The sequence below is a fragment of the Callithrix jacchus genome, chromosome 1 (genome assembly GCF_049354715.1).
Source record: "Callithrix jacchus isolate 240 chromosome 1, calJac240_pri, whole genome shotgun sequence".
NCBI lineage: Eukaryota > Metazoa > Chordata > Mammalia > Primates > Cebidae > Callithrix > Callithrix jacchus.
In genome coordinates, this window is record NC_133502.1 from 15,477,535 (window position 1) to 15,500,659 (window position 23,125).

A 23,125-nucleotide genomic window follows, 5' to 3' on the forward strand; every position below is an offset into this window, starting at 1 on the left:
AGAAGGAGCAGCTCTGAAAGTGTAGTAAGGGCAGAAGGGGAGGCTGAGGCTTAAATAATAGTCACTGCTCTTGGCAACTGTCACCAGGTCCCCCGCCGCACACCTCCCTGTTGGAGTGCCCCAGTCTCCTGGCCTCTAAGCATCTGAGCTCAAGCTGTGAGGAACGTTTGTTAAAGACTTTTAAATGCAGGGTTAATGTTTTCTCTTTTCCTCCTGCCTATTCTTATTACTTTGATATTTATCAAATACAGTGTACTCATTACACATTAGTGTTGAAGTGCAGTTTCCATCACCAAAACAAATGAAAAAATAGATAGGTGTCCTCATGGCAAGAACCATGCCGCTCCAAGGCATTCTTTTGTCGCCAGTTCAGTAGACAGTTAAATTTTTATTTTATAAGCCTGAATGTGACATCGATGATTATTGATTTGGAAAGAGACAAAAGTTTTGGAAAATAAGTAATAGAAAAAAAGAATTCTCTTTGAAGTTAAATTGGCTGCTATCATAAATAGAATATTTCTTAGAAAAGCAAAATGGAATTTATATGCTTTGTCTACCAAATTCTGTGTGGCTAACAGGTTGTGCCTTTTCTCCTTCAGTTTTTATTCTTATTAATACTGTCACTTTCTGCATATGCTAAGGTTCATAAGAAAGTAATATGACAGTTGATAGAAACACCTAATAAGAAAACACACACCACTGAAATTTACTTAGAATCTTTTTTTAGTCCCTTTGGGCTGCTGTAACAAAATGCTGTAGATTGGGTGGCTTAAACAACAGATGTTTATTTCTCACAGTCTAGAGGCTGGTACATCCAAGATCAAGGTGCTGGCCAATTCCTAGTGAGGGCTCTCTCTTCTTGGTTTGCAAGTGGCCGCCTTCTTGCTGTATCCTCATATGGCCAAGAAAGAAATAATCCCACTGGGGATTAGGGCTTCCAAGTGAGAATTTAGGGAGATATATTTAGTCCATAACAATCTTAAAACCTCATTTTAATTTAATAATTGCAAACTCTTTGTTATTATTATTTTTCTTTTTGAGACTGAGTCTCACTCTTGTTGCCCAGGTGTAAGGCTGGAATGCAGTGGTATGATAGCTCAGTGCAACCTCTGCCTCCCAGGTTCAAGTGATTCTCTTGCCTCAGCCTCCCAAGTAGCTGAGATTACAGGTGCACACCACCATGCCCAGCTAATTTTTGTATTTTTAGTAGAGATGGGGTTTTACCATGTTGGCCAGGCTGGTCTTGAACTCTTGACCTCGGGTGATCCACCTACCTCAGCCTCCCAAAGTGCTGGGATTACAGGCGTGAGCCACTGCACCTGGCCTTGTTATTGTTACATTTCACTCAAACTTTAGACGTAGTAGAATGTACTACATCTAGTTTGAAATTCATTTATTTTTGGGGATCCAGACTCTAGCTGAAGTTCAGATGAACAGTAGGATAGCTAATGGGAAAGGTGGCTTCACTCACTCACAGACGTCATTTCTTAAGTCCCTCTTACCAATGCAGTACACATGTTCTCACTTGCTGCAGGTATTTGTGAAATGAATGCATGTATGAATGAATGACTGCATAAGTGACTGGTCTCTGGCTGGAGGGCATCCTAAGGACTTTAGATGGGAGTGTGAGGGTTACACAGTGTATTCTTCACTCTAAGCTGCTGTGTACTCTTCCCTCTGCCCAGCGTCCTTGGGTCTCACTGGGAACATCTTAACTCACGAGGCCTTCCAGGACCGCTCAGACTCAGTTATCTTCCTGGCTTCATATTCTACATGTGCTATAGGTACCTTCTCTTCTGTAACATGCGTCACACCTCAAACACATGTACAGTGCTTCTCCTTCATGCTAGACTGGACACTCTGCAGGCAGGGATTGGGTCTATATTGCCAACACCCAACGCTGTCCCAGCATATGCCACTTCATCACTCCCACTGGAGGTGGGAATGGCGTGATTGTGGTGGACTCTCAAGATCTATCCCCCTTCTCTGTAACCAAGCATCAGGTAATGCAAGTCAGGTAGGTCGTCGAAACTCAAGGGGTTCGACTGCAACCCTAACTGGGAACACTGTCCAGCTAAAGGAAGGTCAGAGTATCAGTCCACCCACACCTGAAGGCTGGAGTGCAAGTCTCGAAGTCATGAACTAGAGAACAAGAAACAGTGGAAGATGCTGAGGATGTTGTTGATACTAAGAAAAGACAACCTGAAACCAGAAACGACTACTTCAAAGAGAAAAGGGAGTGGAATCGTTCTGTGCTGCTTCAGAGGATGGAGTGAGGACAGACTCCATCAGCAAAGGACGTAACCTTTCACTCAACGGGAAAAATAACTGTCTGAGAATGGGGAAGAGAGCAAGCGCCTCATCAACAAAGCAGCTCCCCTTCCCAGCAGCTACTCATCAGGAAGTACTACTGCAGGAGTCTGGGCCACATGGCTCCCAAGGGCTCTCGCAAAGATCTGGATTTGACATTAACCTCTTCAACAGACACTTGTTGTTTGGGCTACAGCAGGTGGATCTTGAGAGCTTCTCTGTTAGTTATACTGTCGCTATTGTTTTTCTGAATTTGCATCTTTTTTCTGACTTCCTGTCCTGTTGGCCCCCATAAGCACCACCCAAACTGACCTTTCACCTCTGCTTTTTTTTTCCATGCTCCCTTGATGATCAGAGAGATCCTATACATGAAGACAGAGTAATGGGATTTGTGCAGCTGCAGTGCAGTTTTTAGGGAAATGAAAAGCTCCCTGCCCTATAGTATTTCTGTCTCGCCTGCCTTTATACCTGAAATGTTCCCTTTTTCCTCATCTTTCAACTAAGGCATTGCCTCCAGAAAATACTTGGTAAATGTCAGTATAGTAACTGGTAAGTTGTTAATGTATCACCTGTGAGCGATGGCATATTAATGCCATATGCTTTTAAAAAAATTGTGATAAAATATGCATAACATACATTCTACCATGTAAACCATTTTTAAGTGTATAGTTCAGTGGCGTTAAGTATATTCATTCACATTGTTGTATAATCATCACCGCCATCATCTCCAGAACTTTTCATGTTCCCCGGCAGAGACTTTACCATTCAACAATAACTCCCCATTTCCTGCTCCTGTCCCTGGCAACTCCCATTCTGCTTTCTGTCTATATGAATTTGCCTCCTCTAGACAGCTCATGTAAGTGGAATCATGCAGTATTTGTCCTTTTGTGACTGGCTTATTTCACTCAACCTATTGTCTTCAAGATTTATTTGTGTTACAGTGTGTGTCAAAATGTCTTTCCTTTTTGAGGCTGAATAATACTCCATTGTATGTAAATGGCAAATTTGGCTTATCCACTCATCCTTCAGCGGACACTTGGGTTGCTTCCATCTTTGGGCTATTGTGAGTCGTGTTGCCATGAACATGGGTGTACAAGTGTGTGTTCAAGTCCCTGCTTTAATTCCTTTGGGTATGTCCCCAGAATTGGGATTGCTGGACCATCTGGTAGTTCTTTAATTGTTTTGAGAAACTCTCATACTGTTAATAGCATGTACTTTAAAAACCTATATATTAACCAAGGAGAAGAAAACAAGTTAATTTGATGACAGTGAGCAACTGTGAGTGTCCTGAGCCTACTGAGCCTTGGAAGTCATGGATAAAAACAACAAGAAGTGAAGTCAGCACTCTCAGTGAGAAAGGGAGCGGTACTGACAGGAAACTTCTACCACCCCAAAGTGCCCGGTTGCTCCTGTGCCCTCATGATACTAAAGCTGGGAGGAAGGAGAGCGGTGGGGGAGGGGACTCAGAGGGAGAGCTACTGAGTGCCTGCAGGGATTATTTCTAGGTGCTTTTGCATCCATTAACTTATTTAATCATCAAAACAACTCAGCAGGTGCCTTTATTTTTATGGACAAGTCTTGTCAGGTACTTAACATTTTTAATTTTTATTGCTTTTAAAGGCAATGAAGACTATCTTTAAAAGGGAAGACATAATTTTGAATCTACCAAGCTCACACAAAATTCACTTCAGTGCTGCCCTGTTCTTTTCCAGTTTTCATCCCTTTGCAGCCATAATTTTGACATGGTTGCATTGTTATAATTTTATTTTCTGCTTTGCTATAGAGGTCTTTGTATTTATTATTTTAACAGATGTATAATACACATCTAATGATTTCACCTCAGTTGGCTATTCCCCTATCATTGAATATTTAGATTGTCTTCAGTTTTTCACTATAATTTTATAATTGTTTTATAACTTAAGATTTTATAATTTTAGCAATAAAGAGCTGCATAACTTTTTTCCTTTTCTACTCATTTCTTTAAAAGGCATTTCTAGAACTGGAATGACCAAATCAATGGGTAGAAACATTTTTGTGACTTGTTTCTGAACTTACTGCTGAAGTGTTTTGTAAAAGGGTTGTTTCAAAAATTATTTTTTGAAGATTGATCATACATTTTCACCATCAATACTGGAGTATACCAGTGTCCCCATTTTAAGCATTACTTTTAACTTTGTTTTATTACTTAGTATATATATATATATAATATATATATATAATATATATATATATATAATATATATATAATATATATATTTAATTTAATATAATATATATATAATATATAATATATATAATATATATATATAATTATACTTTATTATTGCTTTAATTTGTTTTTAAAATGCATGGTTTCCATATGCTTAGTACATGTGTTTCACATGTATTTTGTCTCATTACACCTTTTGCCCGGTTATCTATTGGATGACCTTAGAAGTATTGCATCGTAATTAAGACCAAACGCCAGAAGCAAAGGTCAACTCAGTTCTTACCTTTGTTACTTCCTTAGTCTTAGGCAAGTTATAGTTCATTTTGTTAAGCCTCAGATTTCTGATCTTTAAAATCAAAAACAACCATAGTACCTACCTCATGAGATTATTTCAGAGATCAAATGAGGGAATGTATTTGAACCACTTCAGCACAATGCCTGGCACATGGCATATGCTCTGTAAAGATTAGTTATCTTCACTCTTACTATGTAGAGCCATTCATCCACCTCATTTTCTCCTCCTCTTATCATATTCTAAATCTTCTGTTGTATTACCTCTCACCCTTGGGTAGTTGAGCTGCTGGGAGTCGGAAGTAAGGGCAGTGGAGTTTGTGCAGGGCAAGGCCTGCCATCTGGTTCACACATGGGCATGATCTGGTCAGACTAAATAGCATTTTAACTCCAGATGGCTGTGTCTACGTTCTTCTGTTATGTGGACAGATGATCACCAGTGGACTTGCATGGGTGGAAGTGAGGGAATATGTTCTCTTTCCGGGTCCACGAAGGGGCATAGTTTTAAGGGCAAACATTTCCCAGCGCCATGCCCCCCACCCCGCCAATCTCTCTCCATCCGGGAAATTTATGTTTCAATTTTGAGAGCACTGGAAGAAACTAAAAGTCAGTCACTCCAGCGGAAGTTCTAAGGAACTCCTTTCATTGGCCTGGGGTCTTGGAGAAGGTAGGGGTTCCTCCCAGAATGAAAGTCCTCATCCACACACCTGGCCAGATTTCCCCTCTAAAATCCCCTTCCACACTCTTGGAGGAAGTCTTTCTCTTCTCCTTTTCTTCTCTTTTCTCTAAATAAAATCACTTTTCTGCAACACCTGTTGGGTTCAGTATTTTACTTTTACAAGCGTACAGTGCACCTGCAGCGGTCCCTTCTCTTATTCTTAAAAGAGCAAAAACCAAGAATCCACAGCATTCTCTCGGGGGAGCTGTGCCTCATCAACATCCCAAAAAAACTTGGTTACAGAAGGATGTACAGAGACCCCATTTTAGCTACCCTAGTGCTTCCATTTAGAGTTGGTGTTATGGGTAATTGGTGAGGTAGGGCTACCCCATTCGCAGTGGTATTCAAGGAGGAAAGTAGCCCCCTGTCTCCAGCCGGTTCAGCCTCCACTGCTAATTCCTGACTCCTGCTGCAGGTGCAAACCACAACCCATTGATTTCTCCTCAGATAGAGCAAGAAGGGGCAGAAAGTTCAGTCCATATCTATTGAGATGTGAGTCATTGGTAGGTGCTTTCTTTATGCTTTCTTACTGAGATGTGGCTCCTGCTACGTGCATGACTAAGCCATGAAGGTCTGATTTGATGCAGGACCCACTGGGTGGTATTCAACTATCCATAAGCGTTGAGACCCAGCACGCCCACGTTCCTGGCAGCATCGTTCACTGTAGCCAAAAGGTAGAAGCAACCTAGGTGCCCAATCACGGATGAGTGGGTAAACAAAATGCGGTGTGTTTGTCTTTAAAAAGAAAAGCTGCTTTGACACGTGCTACAACATATGAGAACATTATGCTGAGTGAAATAAGCCAGTCACAAAAGGACAAATCCTGTATAATTCTACCTACATGAGGTCCTAGAGTCATCAAATTCAAATTCACAGAGAAAGGAGAACGACAGTTTCCAGGGGCCCGGGGGGGAAGGAGGAATGGGGAGTTGTTCAGTGGGTACAGAGTTTCAGTTTAGGAAGAAGAGAAATGTTCTGGCGATGGGTGGCAGTGATATTCACACAGTAAGATGAATGTACTTCCTGCCAGTGTACACTCTAAAGGGGTTAAAACAGTACATTTTACATTAGCTATGTTTCCCCACAATGAAAGATATTATTTTTGAGATGGAGTTTTGCTCTTGTGCCCAGACTGGAGTACAGTGGTGCAATCTCAGCTCACTGTAACTTCTGCCTCCTGGGTCCAAGCGATTCTCATGCCTCAGCCTCCCGAGTAGCTGGGATTACAGGCGCGTACCACCACACCCAGCTAATTTTTATATTTTTGGTAGAGATGGGGTTTCACCATTTTGGCCAGGCTGGTCTCGAACTCCTGACCTCAGGTGATCCACCTGCCTCTGCCTCCCAAAGTGCTGGGATTATAGGCGTGAGCCATTATGCCCGGCCTAAAATATTTTTTAAAAAGGAAAAAGAAAAATAACTTGGGCCTAATCCAGAATATGAAGAATATGAGAAGAGTTTAAAGCGTTAAAAAAAAATAGCAGCAATTTGTGAGAGACAGTTTCTCCTCAAAGCAGAGGAAAGAATTAGGATAGATTGTAGTTTGGACCCAAGAAGACCAGCTCTGTCCAAACCATATGAACTTGAAGTTCCCTGTGGTCATGGTGACCTTGGGAAGCTTCAAGATACTATTGGTTTTTTTGTTTGTTTTTGAGATGGGGTTCTCACCGTCACCCAGGCTAGAGTGCAGTGGCGCAGTCACGGCTAACTGCAGCATGGACCACCTGGGCTCAAGCGATTCTCCTGCCTCAGCCTCCTGACTAGCTAGGACCACAGGCCCACACCCCCACTCCTGGCTCATTTTTTGTATTTTTGTAGAGATGCAGTATTGCCATGTTTCCCAGACTGGTGAACTCCTGGGCTCAGGGGATCAGCCTGCCTCAGTCTCCCAAAATGCTGAGGTTTTAGGTGTGAGCTACTGTGCCTGGACTAGAATCCTCTTGTAGAGGAACAGTCACCTTCAGGATGGATCCTGAAGTGGAGAAAGGGATGGCTGCAGGCCCTTGGCTGTCACGCTCTTGGCGATTAGCTGTTTTCAGCAATTATGCCCTTCTGTGGAGTGTGTGATGGCTGTCGCCTTTGTGCTGGAGAAGATTTCTGGCCCATAAGCAACTTTAGTCACCAGAGATAGCACTGTAATTTACAGACTTCAAAGCAGTAGTGAAGTATTTGAGGTTTTCCTTATTAAGTCAAGCTTTTGAAGGATAAGAAAATGACTTTGTTAAAGCCCTGAATATAGCTTTGAAAGTTGAGGGGAATTTACTAAAGTCATAAATGGTGCCACTGAGATTTCAACCTGTTTAGATATATTCAACCTGAAGTAGTCAATTTTATTTATAAATAGAATGGTAACATTGGAGGCTGATCACAGAGGCCTAAGGAAGGTGAAGTTTTGAATTGGTTGTTTTAATATTCATTAAAACCAAAGTAACCTACATGATCTTTTCAATGTGCAAAAGCTGCCTTCATACAAAAACCTCACATTGACTAGCTCCGATCCTGGTCCTTCCTGCTCTAAAGTACAGCTGCTGACTTATTTTTGGGTTTCTCCCACTGAGTACATAAACCCCTAAATTAGCAGCAACTTGTGAGAGAAGGCTCTTCCTCAAAGCAGAGGAAAGAATTAGGAGAGATTATAGTTTAGACCCAAGAAGACCAGCTCTTGTCCTGAGTACCTAGCACAGCGAGGCACACACAGAAGTTCACACACCAAGTCTATATCCTGAGCACCTAACACAGCGAGACACACACAGAAGTTCACACACCAAGTCTATGTCCTGAGCACCTAACACAGCGAGACACACACAGAAGTTCACACACCAAGTCTATGTCCTGAGCACCTAACACAGCGAGACACACACAGAAGTTCACACACCAAGTCTATGTCCTGAGCACCTAACACAGCGAGGCACACACAGAAGTTCACACACCAAGTCTATGTCCTGAGCACCTAACACAGCGAGGCACACACAGAAGTTCACACACCAAGTCTATGTCCTGAGCACCTAGCACAGCGAGGCACACACAGTTCACACACCAAGTCTATGTCCTGAGCACCTAACACAGCGAGACACACACAGAAGTTCACACACCAAGTCTATGTCCTGAGCACCTAGCACAGCGAGGCACACACAGTTCACACACCAAGTCTATGTCCTGAGCACCTAACACAGCGAGACACACACAGAAGTTCACACACCAAGTCTATGTCCTGAGCACCTAGCACAGCGAGGCACACACAGTTCACACACCAAGTCTATGTCCTGAGCACCTAACACAGCGAGACACACACAGAAGTTCACACACCAAGTCTATGTCCTGAGCACCTAACACAGCGAGGCACACACAGAAGTTCACACACCAAGTCTATGTCCTGAGCACCTAACACAGCGAGACACACACAGAAGTTCACACACCAAGTCTATGTCCTGAGCACCTAACACAGCGAGACACACACAGAAGTTCACACACCAAGTCTATGTCCTGAGCACCTAACACAGCGAGACACACACAGAAGTTCACACACCAAGTCTATGTCCTGGGCACCTAGCACAGCGAGGCACACACAGAAGTTCACACACCAAGTCTATGTCCTGAGCACCTAACACAGCGAGACACACACAGAAGTTCACACACCAAGTCTATGTCCTGAGCACCTAGCACAGCGAGACACACACAGAAGTTCACACACCAAGTCTATGTCCTGAGCACCTAGCACAGCGAGGCACACACAGAAGTTCACACACCAAGTCTATGTCCTGAGCACCTAGCACAGCGAGACACACACAGAAGTTCACACACCAAGTCTATGTCCTGAGCACCTAGCACAGCGAGGCACACACAGAAGTTCACACACCAAGTCTATGTCCTGAGCACCTAACACAGCGAGGCACACACAGAAGTTCACACACCAAGTCTATGTCCTGAGCACTTAGCACAGTTGACACACATACAAGACGCTTGTCAGATGGCAGAGGGTGGTGGGTTGGGAGAAAAGAAATGCTTGAATTTACCCAGGAACTATATGCTTGTTAATTTTGTAGACACACACCTCCTAGGTTCCTACAACAACTTCCATTTTGGTATCTATTTGAACATTTGCTAAATGAAGTCATCGACTTATTTTGATGAATTACTGTATTTATAATATAATTTAACAAATAAATCATGGGGAGTATTATTTAATCTTCCTGTGGGAACTGCATTCAGTCCTTGTTGGCCTGCCTAACTCTCCTGCACACAAAATGTTACTTTTGTGAGTCTCCCTTCCGTGCATGACCAGTGTCATGTGGAAGCCCCTTTGCCATGCTGGGCTCAAGGTTATGTCTCTGAAGTCCAGAGGCACTTCACTTGGATGGAAGCATCAAGATTTCAAGCTTGGTAACAAATGAAGAGTGGGTTCCCAAAGTGTCTTGTGAAAGTTGGGGGAAGACATTCCCCTTCTGTGAGCCAGCTGTGTCTTCCTGCCTGGCTTCATCTTCTGGCGCCTTTCCCCTCATGTGGGGATGGATTCTAAAGTGAAGAAAGGGATGGCTGCAGGCCTTTTGCTGTCGTGCTGTTAGCTGTTTTCTGCAATTATGCCCTTCCATCGAGGGTGTGACGGCTGGCGCCTCTGGTAATGAGCTGACTTCCAAGGCTCCCTCTCCACCTTCGCTTGCTGCTCTCCTTAGTGGCCTCACAGACCTCTGTCATTATTACCAATGTGACATGTTCCTCCTGGCCAACATGAAAACTCGGGAAGACATGCCAGTCTGCCAATGAGAGAGCCAGAAGGAGCTTGAAGCTGGATGAAGCCACCCAGCAGACTTGTCCCCAGGGAGTCGGGACATCAGCTCATCCGTCCCAACTAACTCAAAACTCTCCAGAATAACTTATGCCCAAGTTTTGCTGGCTAGTGGAAATGTTCATTCTACATTAGAATAGTGTAGGAGGATTTTTATTATTATTACATGGGAGTAACAGTGTTGGTGAAGTCATACTAGCTAGATGAATGATTCACTCAGTAACTCATCAAATAATGATTGAGAAACTACTTTTTGGCAACACAAGGCTCTCACTAGAGGTGATAGAGGTGGGTAGAGTAAGTGTAGTCCCTCTTCCCTCGGGGCTTTGGCTGGTGAGACAAACACACGTCAATCCAGTGGCCACTCACATCAGTGTTTGGTTTTTGGTTGTGAACTGTCATGTGGGATAGGAAGACAAAATACAGGAGAGTGTCAAACAGGACTCTGGGGGGAGTGAGGGAATCCCTGTGGAAATGCCAGTTGAACTGGGATCTGAGGGATGGACAGGAGATTACTAGACTAAGCGTGGGATGCAGCGGGGATTGGAGCAGAGAGAGAAGCTTCGGGTGGAGGGGAAGGCATGTGCCAAAGCCCCGGGCAACAAGAAGCTGGGCATTGCCGAGAAACTGTGAGATGTGAAGTTTGGCTGGAGCAGCCAGAGCCCAGGGTCATGCAGGATGATCGAGAGAGGAAGGCAGGGGCCTAGTGATACAGGACTTGGGCCACAGTGAGGATTTTAGATGTATTCTAAGGGTAATAGAAGACTACTGAGGGTTTCGAGCAGCAGAGATATGTGTCTTGCAAAATAGCATTCTGGATGCAGCAGAATGGATTTGAGCTGGACAGGAGTGGATGGGGAGGCATCACCATGGTCAGTGAGAAGAGAGGGAGGTGATGAGGAAGGCAGATGAATCAGACTGAATTCCCTTTCCTTCCTTCCCTCTTCCTCCTCCAAACATAGCTGTCCTGTCGGTTGCAAAAGGCAGACCTTGGTTCTTTTTCTTAGAAGACTATTCCAGTTTTGTAACTAAAATTCTATTCTCTTGGGAAATTTTTCAAAGAAACGGGAACCTTCAGTGCTATGCCAGATAAAAAAAATTGAGGAGAGCCACATACCGGTTCTGAAGGAGCAACGACGTCTTCCACAAATGGAATGGACCCTGTTATGCCACTCTAAAACCCTTACCTCCAGGCCTATTAGAACCCCCAAAGTGACCCGATTTCCATCAATCCCAAAGCCAGCCAAGCAAGGTCACGTTTATAGGACTCCCTCCTGGTGACAGTCCAGAAAACAATAAAAACAGATGCAAGTCCTGCTGTGGTACAGCAGCCCACTTTGGAAACCAGGGGGTCAAGTGCCCATTATCCAGGTAAGCAGGCTCTCCCTGGGAGACCAAAAATGCATGTCAACATGCCAAGTGGAGAGGGGCTGGAAGTCACAGGGGCCACCTGGGAAGGGAGGCCTCAGCCAGGCAGTAATAATAAAACTGGACAATGCCACAGAGCTGGCGTGGCTCAGCCAGGAGCCAGGGAAGGACGGGGGTGGGAGGAAGGGCCTCCCTTCTTCCAAAATCAATGTCCCTGTTAACTTGGGCAGAAGAAAATCTGACAGCTCTGGAAACCTGCCCATCTGATGAAAAAGAGGAAGCTGAGAAGCTGTTGGAGCCAGAGAAAGCCCAGAAATGGCAGGCGGGATCAGTTGCCCATTGGGGACCTGGTGGCAAGAGCTCTCTGCTCCGCTTTTACTGACGCCCAGGAGGACAGGTGCCACTGCCAGTCCCCACACGATCTCCAGCTGCCTCCTAAAGCAGCCTGCCACTCCGGTGATCCTGGCTGGATTTGTTGTATGAAAAATCCACGAAACAAACAAGGCATTCAGCCTCTGAACCCAGTTCCCTGGGGGCTATTCCATTTTGTTATCTGGAATATAACCGACTGAGAGGCAACTGGAGTAACTGAAATCTACAGAGAAATACAAGTCTTGACAAGTTTTGGGAATAACCTTATTGATAAAGCAATACCAGCCAGCTAGTCCCTGATATTTATGTAATGCCTCTTGTATGACGAGAGTAGCATGAATCCACAATCCTTTATCCACTATTCCAAAATCCTAAAAGCTGAAAACCAGAAATTTTCTTGTACGTTTGCAGCCAACACACTGGGCAGCATAGCCTGACCTAAGCTGATATGTGACTGTAGACTTCATCCTCATAGTGTGACTATTCCTACATTTTGCTCCAGGTTTTGGGGACAGGAGATATTAAATAGACTGTCTGGGGCCATCTTACCATTTTAAAGTCCAAAAACTTCTTAAGTCCAAAACGCATTCATCTAGTGTTTCTACTGGACTGTGAATCCTCTAACGCATAACAAGTGTGCAATCCCTTGTTAGAAAATCCTTTTCTTAGAAAAGGATTGTATTGTTATGGCTTATAACAATACAAGTGTGCAATCCATTGTTGCACACTTAGAAAAGGGTTTTCTAACAAGAGATTGCACACTTGTATAACAATAATAATCCCTTGTTAGAAAAGGATTGTACACTCGTATTGTTATGGGTTTGAGGACTCACAGTCTGGTAGAAAAGCAAATCCCAGAGAAGACTAAGTAGAACCCTTTGCACTATAAATATTTTACAGACATAGAGATGTTTGGGGTTCCAGAATTACAGAATTCCTTCTTACGTAGTCTGAGTACAGTTTCCAATGGAGACAGCCTGTAGTGAGAAAAGCATGGGTTGGGAATCAGGAGGTGCCTGGGTCGTTATTAATTGCCCGTGTGGCCCTGGGCAAGACTTTTCTCCTCCCTGGACCTCATCCATAAAATGAAAGAATAGGACAAGAATGATTTCTACAGACACTTTCAGTTTTCAGATTCTGTGTTCTATGACCTCCCTAAAGAAGCGATAAAGGACCAGGTAGCAAGAAGCTCTGAAAAGATCTCTCTTTTTCCCATGAAGTGGGAAAAGGAAAAGTGTAATCATATGCTGTGGATGCTGACTGAAGATGGAAGTAACACCAGCCACATAACTGTGGTGACTAATGCCACCAGTTATGGAACTACTCAGATCCTTGGGTGCTCAGTGATCAGTACCCAGTCTCTGGATGGTAGCAGCCCTGGAGACAAGTGAGGCCAAGGAGGGGCCCTGTCACGCCAAAGCTGTGATACTACATTCTGCTGAAATCGATTTGGCTCCATTTCATGCATACCTAGCAGATTTACCAGATTGTGAAAATGAATGTTTTCTGTGCGCGTGGCTGATTTTTTGCATGCATCTGTTCAGTCATCTAAACCTTAGTTACATCCTGCTAGGAGAATGAAAGGCTATAATTTCTTCTTTTTAAATCTGGAGTAGTTAGAAGCACCATGATTTTTCCTTTAAAATTCTCCACCAAAATGGTGAACCACTTTTATTTTTGTCTCAGGAAAAAAAAATGAAATGATAGTGCCATCTTTTCTTCTAGACTTGCGAACGATCCTGACCTTAATGGCGGACCCACGCCTGGGAACATGACCCTTGGAATTGAAATATGCAGTGGAATGCAAACATGAGTATTTAAACATATCATTTGCACCTGACATTAATAAGCCTTTGCTGCCTTTCACGTTTCCATTTTAGATGACAGTGCTGTCTTCCGATGTCAGTGGTCAAGTGCAAGAAGAGTAATACTAGTATTTATTTAGTACTTTGCATTTCTGGCCGCTTTTACTGCCCTTAATTAGTAAACCATAAATAATTTCTGCTCAGTAGCTTGGTAGTACAATCTTCAGTGTTCATGGGGACAATGTGTTCTAGTGCCTAACAGGGTAGACTTTGGAGTCAGTTAAACTCAGATTTGGTCTCTGCCTCTGCCGCTAACTTGCTGGGTGTCTGACTTTAGCAAGCTTCAGTGTCTTCATCTGTAAAATGGGGATAGTAACAGACTTGTCACGCAGAGTGGGTATGAGGATTAAATCAGAATATGCATGTAAAATACTTAATGCCTGACAGTAGTACTACATATACATATACCTGTATATAAGCGTTCCATATACCTTACCTGTAAACTAGATGTTGGATACTTTGCCATCCCCAAGTCCTTCTGCCTCTGGGAGTCACGGCATAGCACAATAAACTACGTAGAATGGGAAAGTCCATAGGCCGTCACCATGGACAAAAGTCCCGCCACCTTTCCGGACCCTGAACTCCCTCTCCCTTTCCTTCTCCAACTGCCAAAGCCTCTTCATTCTTCCTACTTTATTTGGCACAAAAATTTGTTTTCTTTCGCTAGTCCATTCCAGCCTTACTCAGGGCTGTCTTTCCACTTGTAAATGGCCCAACAAGATGTTGCTTGTTTTCTTGTTTTAACTAAACAGAAGATCACTGTTTCTACCCTGAGCTTTTCTATATGAACTGTATTGAAGATGATTATTAAAATGACATTTTCAAAAATTCAGTTCTTTCCCTGAAGAATCCCAGTACCAGCTTTTAAATAGCCATTCCCCTCTCCTCATGATATAAATATCATAGGTTACAACAAGCCCAGGCTGAAGGGCTAGTGAACCCACTGAAAAATCCAGGAGCTTACCCAGGATCATATAGTCAGAAACAGAGATTGAACCCAGGGCATGGGGACTAAGCCTCCTAGAGTTTTCCCAAAGGCAATGTTTGCCTCTTTGAACATGGAAACAAAAAGTAGGGAGAAAGCCGGGCACAGTGGTTTATGCTTGTAATTCCTGCACTTTGGGAGGCCAAGGCAAGAGGATCACTTGAGCGCAGGAGTTTGTGACCAGCCTGGGTAACATGGTGAGTGAGACCCGTCTCTACAAAAAAATTTAAAAACTAGCCAGGCATGGTAGCATTCACCTGTAGTCCCAGCCACTTGGGAGGCTGAGGACTTCCTTGATCCTAGGAGGTCAAGTCAACTATGAGCACACCACTGCACTCCAGACTGGGCAACAGTACAAGACCCTGTCTCAAAAAGAAAAAAAAGTAAGGAGGCCAGACGTGGTGGCTGAAGTCTGTAATCCCAGCACTTTGGGAGGCTGAGGTGGGAGGATTGATTGAGTCCAAGAGTTTGAGACTGGCCTGGGTGATGTGGTGAGACCCCCATCTCTACAAAAAAATAAAAAATTGGCTTAGCATGGTGGTGCATGCCTCTGGGTCCCAGCTGCTCAGGAAGCTGAGGCAGATGAATTGCTTGAGCCCAGGAGGTCAAGGCTGCAATGAGCTATGATCATGTCACTGCACTTAGCTTGGGCAACAGAGTGAGACCCTGTCTTATTAAAAAAAGGCGGGGGGGCGGGAAGAGCAAGCCAGGGTGGGCCTCTTAAAGCACAGGTTTTTTGAGTGGTTGGAGAGGTAACATACCCCACATGATCTCACTCTGCCTCTGGGGGAGGCACTTCAGACCCTGCTGTTAAACAGAACAAAGGATCCCTTCATGGAACAATTCTGGGGAGCTGCATTCTCATGAACATCAGGTTAAAACTCAAATCTGGGAAAGGAGCTAAAACCTTGCATGCTGCAAGTTAGAACTCCTGTGTACGTGTGTGAGAATGGTGTGTGGGGACGGTGCATGGGGATAGTGTAGATGAGAGGGTGGATGGACCTATGAAGAGCTCAGCGATCTATCAGAGCAACCCTGGGCAAAATAGCAAGACTCCATCTCTACCAAAAGCGAAAAAAGTTAGCCAGGTGTAGCCAAAGAAAAAAATTAGCTGGGTATGGTGTCATGCACCTGCAGTCCAGATACTTGTAGGCCTGAGGACAGAGGGTTCCTTGAGCCCAGGAGTTCAAGACCACAGTGAGTGATGACGGTGCCACTGTATTGCAGCCTGAGTGACAGAGCAAGACCTTGTCTCTAAAAATAAAAAAAAATTGGCTGGGCGTGGTGGCTCACACCTGTAATTTCTGCACTTTGGGAGGCCAAGGCAGGTGGATCATTTGAGGCCAGAAGTTCAAGACCAGCCTGGCCAACATGGTAAAACCTCATTGCTACTAAAAATACAAAAATTAGCCAGGCATGGTTGTGTGCACCTGTAATCTCAGCTACTCTGGAGGCTGAGGCAGGAGAGTCACTTGAACCCAGGAGGCAGAGGTTGCAGTGAGCCAAGATCATACCACTGCACTCCAGCCTGGGCGAGGAGTGAGAGCCTGTCTCAAAAAAATAAGTAAATGAATAAAAGTAATTAAAATTACAATTTAATTACAAATTAAGTTTTTTGTTGTTGTTGTTAAAGAGCTGTTGGAGCAGAGCGGCCTGGCTGCATTTTGTATAGGTGCAGCTATCCATACTTCAGTTGTTTCTGAATTCCAGGCAAACAACGTAACATAATAATTATGTTCACGATGATTGACTTAGTATTTACCAAGTGCCCAAACATTCAAGACATTGCACTGGTTAGACTTGGCAGAGGACAGAGAAATATAAAATAGCAATTTTCTTTTTCACATTGTCCAATCTGAGCTCTGGTTTGGCATAAACAACAGTCACCAGGGACCAATAAGATTTGGTCATTTGTTTTGATTTGACCTCATTTGTTTAATAAATGAGAACATTTAACATCAAAATACCAAACTTGGGACAGCTACCTGTGTTCCGAGATGCTGAAGCTTACCCCCAGTGTATTTTGATGTGCTGTTTAGGATGTTTGTGCTTGACTCTGGCTCTCAATGATTGTGCCCTTACTTTTCCTGGTCAGGAGCACAGTGAAATTGCTCTGAAAACAGGCAAGTGTCTTAGAACCCCCAAAGTGGGGCAGTAGCCTCATAAAATGGTCCCTGCTATGACCTGAACGTATGTGTCACCCTCAAATTCATCTGTTGAAATCTAAGCCTCAGCGTGATAGTATTTGGAAGTGGGGACTTTGAGGAGTGATTAAGTCATGAGATGGAGCCCACATGAACTGGACTAGTGCCCGTATGAAAAAAGATGATCCTCAGAGCACCCTTGCCCCTTCAGCCCTGGGGGACACAAGGAGAAAGTGCTATCTGTGAACCAGGAAGCAAGTCCTCACCAAACACCAGATTTGCCAGTGCCTTGATCTTGGACCTCCCAGCCTCCAGAACTGTGAGAAAGAAATTTTTATTGCTTATAAGCCACCCAGTCTATGGTATTTTGTTATAGAAGGCCACATGGACTAAGGCCCCCAAGCTTTTTTCTAGTGCCTTCAGGCTGGGGTTTCATGGAAGTCATGGGATAGGCTTTTACTTCCTCCTACTCATCAACAATGGGATAATGCCTGACAAAGACGTGAATGACCCCAGAGATGGGAATAAAGGCCATGTAATTATGTAGGCTTTCACTCCTTCATCTCAGCTGTGTTAGCTCTTAGCCAGATTCTATTATTCCATAACCTGGATTTATCCCTGCTATCTCTTTCTTTCCCCAGGAATGATTTTCATTGAGATCATAATGTATTTCCTCAGAAAGAGCACAGATTGTATATTGGGTGTCCTTAGATGTAGAACAACTTTCTTCTGTTTAGATTTCAGCATGTATATCTTTAGGTTTAATATGTGTGAGAGAGAGAAAGTGATGAAGAGAGAGTAGAAGTGAAAACTTAAGCACTGAGCTAAAGTAAAGAAAAAGCACTGGGCAGGGCACGATGGCTCATGTCTATGATCCCAGCACTTCAGGAGGCTAAGGCAGGAGGATCACTTGAACCCAGGAGTTTAAGACCAGCCTCAGCAACATAGTGAAACCCCATCTCTACAGATAAATTAAAAACTTAGCTGGGCATGGTGGTGCACATCTGTAGTCCCAGCTACTTGGGAGGCTGAGGGAGGAGGATCACATGAGCCCGGGAGGCTGAGGCTGCAGTCAGCTGTGATCACATCACTGCACTCAGCCTGGGTGACGGAGTGAGAACTTATCTCAAAAGGAAGGAAGGAAGAAGTAAGGAAGGGAGGGAGGGAGGGAGAGACGGAGGAAGAGAGGTAGGGAGGAAAGCAGTGAGGGAGGGAAGAAGGGAGAAAAACAAAAAGGAAAGACCTTGAATCTAATTCTTGCCCTATTTCTGATCAGATACGAGAACTTACATGGCAGAGATCAGTCAGTTGGTTACCAGAACCCATTTCCTCTTCCCTCTGGCACACAGACCTACTTCCCAGCCTCCTCTGCAGTCCTCTATCACCTTAGGATCACATTTTGACTGATAGCATATGGATAGAAAGCATGTTTACTACTTTCAGCTCTTGCCCACAAAAACTTTTCACTCTCATCCTTGGGCTGATTGTTAATAGAGAAAGACCTTGGGAGTTACGGGTTAAAGATAAAGCACCAGCAGCCAGGGGCCCTAAAGATTGCACGGAGCAGAACACGCACGCACACACGCTGCCACACTGCCGCTGATCAGATTCGACATGAACAGGAAAGGCACTACTATTATGCTAATCCTCTTTAATTGTGGGGTTTCTCTGTTACAACAACTCATATTGCCGTAGCTGAAATGTGTTGCGAAGTCATTTTAACCTCTTCCATTTCTATAGCTGTGGTGTAGGTTTGCGTTTTACAAAGCTTCACTTAATCCACTTGAGATTGAAATGTGGTGTGTGTAAAAAAGCTTTCCTTATTCCATGTTCTTTTCCAGCCCTTCCCTGGGCATTTGTACTTAGTTGCAGTAACAGTTTCAATATAATTTTACATTTAGCTCTTTTTCACGTAACACACCGGAAACATTTGTCCCCATCTCCACAGTCTACATAATTATAAATGGTAATGACTGCTTAATATTCCATCAAGCGGATGCGCCATAATTGTCTAAAGCAAGTGTGAGGTGTTGCTGTTATGTCCTGCTTTGAGAAAATCCAACTTATCAAAACAAAACAATTCTCTACAAAGGGGATTGTTATATATTGAGTGCCTTATGTTTCTAGGTATAATTGAAATTACAAAAACTTAATAAGCCAGGAGTGGTGGCTCACACCTGTAATTCCAGCACTTTGGGAGGCTGAGACCTCCCAAAGGAAGATAATTGCTTGAGGCCAGGAGTTTGAAACCAGCCTGGTCAACATAATGTCTCTACAAAAGAAAATTTTTTAAAAAATTAGCCGGGTGTGGTGGCACATGCCTGTAGTTCTGGCTACTGGGGAGGTTGAGGCAGAAGGATCGCTGGAGCCCAGGAGTTTGAGGCTACAGTCAAATATGGTCATGCCACTGCACTCCAGTCTGGGCACCAGAGTGAACCCCTCTCTTAAAAAAATGTATTCTTAATAGACCCTCAGTCACCTACTATACAAAGCAAAATACTTGTATTATTACTGGGAAAAAATATATTTATAGTATTCATCAGAGTTCTCTGGGGAAACAGAACCAATAGGATATATATCGACATATAAGAGGGGATTTATTATGAGAATTGGCTAACATGGTTAGGGAAGCTGGAAAGTTCTGCGATCTGCTGTCTGCAAATGGAAGACTCAGAAAAGCAGGTGGGATGGTTCATCCAAATCCAAAAGCCTAAGAACCAGGGAGGCCACATGTGTAATTCTCCACATCTGAAGGCCCCACAGCCAGGAGCTCTGGAGGCAGGAAAAGACAGATGCCTCAACTCAGGAAGAGGGAGAACTTGCCCTTTGCGTTCTGCTCACCTTTTTATTCTGTTCAAGGGTGATGCCTGCCCACCTTGGTAAGGGCAGATCTTTTTTACTTAGTCTATTGACTCAAATGCTAATCTCTCCCAGAAACACCCTCACAGACACACCTAGAAATGTTTTACCAGTTATCTGGGCATTCCTTAGCCCAGCCAAGTTGACGCATAAAATTAACCATCACCTATTTATACCTATAAAGTTGGACATTTGTACTCAGTGGCTGCTGGTTACAGAGAATCTAAAGCAGACCTCACCCAGGTGATTTTCCCTATGTGTCGGACCCTCTCCATCTGTTGTCCCATCTATGCTGTGTCTCACGGAGGTGGTTGTGTCTGTTTCTTAGCACAGGATGAGGGAGCTGACACTTCTGCATGAGCTCAGAGGTCAGAGGGCAGTTTACCTTGTCAGGTGACAAGGCACCTGGGCTTTAAGGTGAACATTGCACACGGGCCACCTAGGCACTGAGGAGCATCTAGGGGTGCGTGAGGGGGGTTCTGCACTCCCGTGAACTCACCTTATATTTGCATCCATTGTTTTTGTACATGCTCATATTTTAAAAATTTTGTCTTTATTGCGCAAACAAGAGTGAAACAATCACTCAGAAACATTTCACAGTAACAGTCCAACAGTCCCTACTTTGTTTGCCTTCCTCCCCCCAACTCCCCACCCCCGCCCAAAGAATGTCTCCCTAGCTATATTTGTCTGAGACAGTTTTATTTTCTCGTTCGATCCTGTAACTCTCTGTGGGGATCATTGTCATGTTGCTTCATAGTCTCAATCTTAGCACAAGATTAATATTGCACCATCCACACTCTCACCACTGGCGTAGTCACTCCCACAACTTGCAGAAACCTTTAACCCAGATTTCACCATCTGGATCAAAATTCCAACAATTTGCATGTGTGTGCTGGGGAAAACATGTAGGTTTCGTGTGAACTCAGATTAGAGGAGCGGAAGGAGCTCAGCTGTTCTCCGGCCAGGATGGCACCATGTGTTGTTTAAATGTGTGCATTACCGTGAGCGTCCCTCCTGTGTTACTAAGTGAAAATTTTATGTCTTCCAAGAAGGATCCTTAGCATGTTGTTTCATTGTTTATGTATATTACCATACATGTTTAATATGGCATAGAAGGAAGACATAAATTGTATCTACTGTACACGTAGTGTACAAAATGCAATGAGTGATGTTTTAAATGCTTTATGTGATGCAGAAATACATTATGTGATGTAGAAACTGCTTGGTGGAAGCAATTAAGCTTTCTAATGTTATTTGAGAGAAATGATTCAGATTTGGAGATGGGCTAAGAACACAGTAATCTTGATCTCATTCCTAATAATGGAATACAGGCTCCCACTATTCAAAACTTGCCATTTTCAGGAATGGGTTAGATTTTTGAGACTGAGGGATGTCTATATTTATCGGTATCCTTGACTTGGCTTTGAGCATCATAAGGTCAGGAACTATAATATATTCATCTTTGGATGCCGAGCACCTAACAGTATCTAGCATTAGTTGGTTTAATTCACATTATTCTATGAATATATCAGTGAAAAGATGTGTCATGATTTATCGAAAATTGTTCTTGTTATAGGATAAATATACACTTAATTTTCTTTTGTTTGTTTTTCTTTTGATGGAAAATTTGGCTTCTTGTTCTCTGTGAAGGGCATAGACAAGGAATTTTGATGTGTGTTTCAAGGCACACCAAGGTGCTACATATATGAGGTCAAAGCTCTCTTCTTTCTCCCCAGCTCTCACAGGTCTGGCCTAGCCCAATGCTGTTGAGTCCAGACTAAGGAGGACTTGGTTCTCCTCATAAAAAGATCACCTTTGCTTTCTCCTTTGCATGGGAAATAAAGGAGTGAAAAATAAATTCCCAGTGAGCTCACATTCTACTTGGGAACAAAACGGCACATCCATTTCTGAGAGAGCTGTCCAGTCACCATTTGAGGGCCGCTGGCCAGAGGTCAAGCAGGAACCCAGAGTATAACCAGGAAAATGTCTGTGGTAGACCGCAATGATTCATGCCTCCCATATCCACACCCGTGTGCAGTCCTTTCCCACATGGATTCTGGACTAGGCCACATGACTTGGCTTGGCCAATGGAACACATTCAGGCTTGCACATCTCATTTAGGATCCCAGACTCTCCTACTGGAGACACAGGTCCCCAGTGACAGTCTGCACCACCATTTGGACAAGTCAGTGGGGCCATCTTAGATCATCCAGCCCTAGTCAAGCCACCAGATAACTATGCCCACTTAAGTGACCCCTGCTGAGACCAGCAGGAGAACCATGCCGATGGGCCAGTACACATTCTGACCCACAATTTCCTAATAACATAAAATGGTTGTGGTTGTAAGCCACCGCGTTTCAGAGTGGTTTGTTACACAGCAATACATAACTAATATCATAACCATATCATCAGTCCAACTAGGTAGGGAAGAATGTAAATAGGGCAAAACAGCATGACTGGTGGCTGGAAGGCTTAAAACTGGGGCTTAAAACTCTCAGCATCATGCGAGAAGCCAAGGAAATGGTTCAGAAGTAAGGCTGAGACTGACTCACAAAAGCTGAAAGTCTCTTTACGTTGGTGTTTGGTGCATTGGCAGGGGCAGGTATGGTGACTTAAAAGAGCCATGCTCAACAAGATCAAGTGCAACACAATCACAAATCATCCCAGCAGACCTTAGCAAGTCTAGCCATTTCTTCGGTGGTGGTAACAGTCGTACTCCAGCCCAGTTTCCACTTGGATAAATGGTACACATTTTCAACGAGATGAAAATTACAATACAATCCATGTGCTCAGAGAGTGATCACAGCTCTGACCTTATTAATACGGTGTTTTGTCTGCTAAACACTGTGCATCAAAGTGTTGAGGAATTGGGGAAACCTAGCTGACTTAGGAGTCTCCTTTCTGTTACAATAAAGCTCATAATGAAAAGTAGCCTTCTTTGTTCTTCCCCAAGTCTTTCTGTCTAGGAGAAACTACTTTCAACTGTTTTAACTTCCTTGCTGTTTACGTCCATATTTCTAGATAGTATGGTCATACTGTTACTTCTTGATTTTAGAAGTAAGATATCTATTGACTTGCTTCTATTTAAGATGAGGATTGAGCTCTCTTATCCTACTCCTATTCCCTCATCCTCCCAACGTAAATGTATTCTAGGATTATATCAATATTCAGTGTTACTTAAAGTGACCTTGTAAATATTTTCACAACTGAGCCATATTTAA

General features: G+C 43.7%; 1 protein-coding gene across 10 annotated transcripts in view; it reads left to right on the forward strand.

Annotated features, from left to right (window-relative positions):
- CLYBL (citramalyl-CoA lyase) overlaps positions 1 to 23,125 on the forward strand; it is a 287,479-nt gene that overhangs the window by 185,994 nt on the left and 78,360 nt on the right. The gene's annotated exons all lie outside the window — the stretch shown is intronic.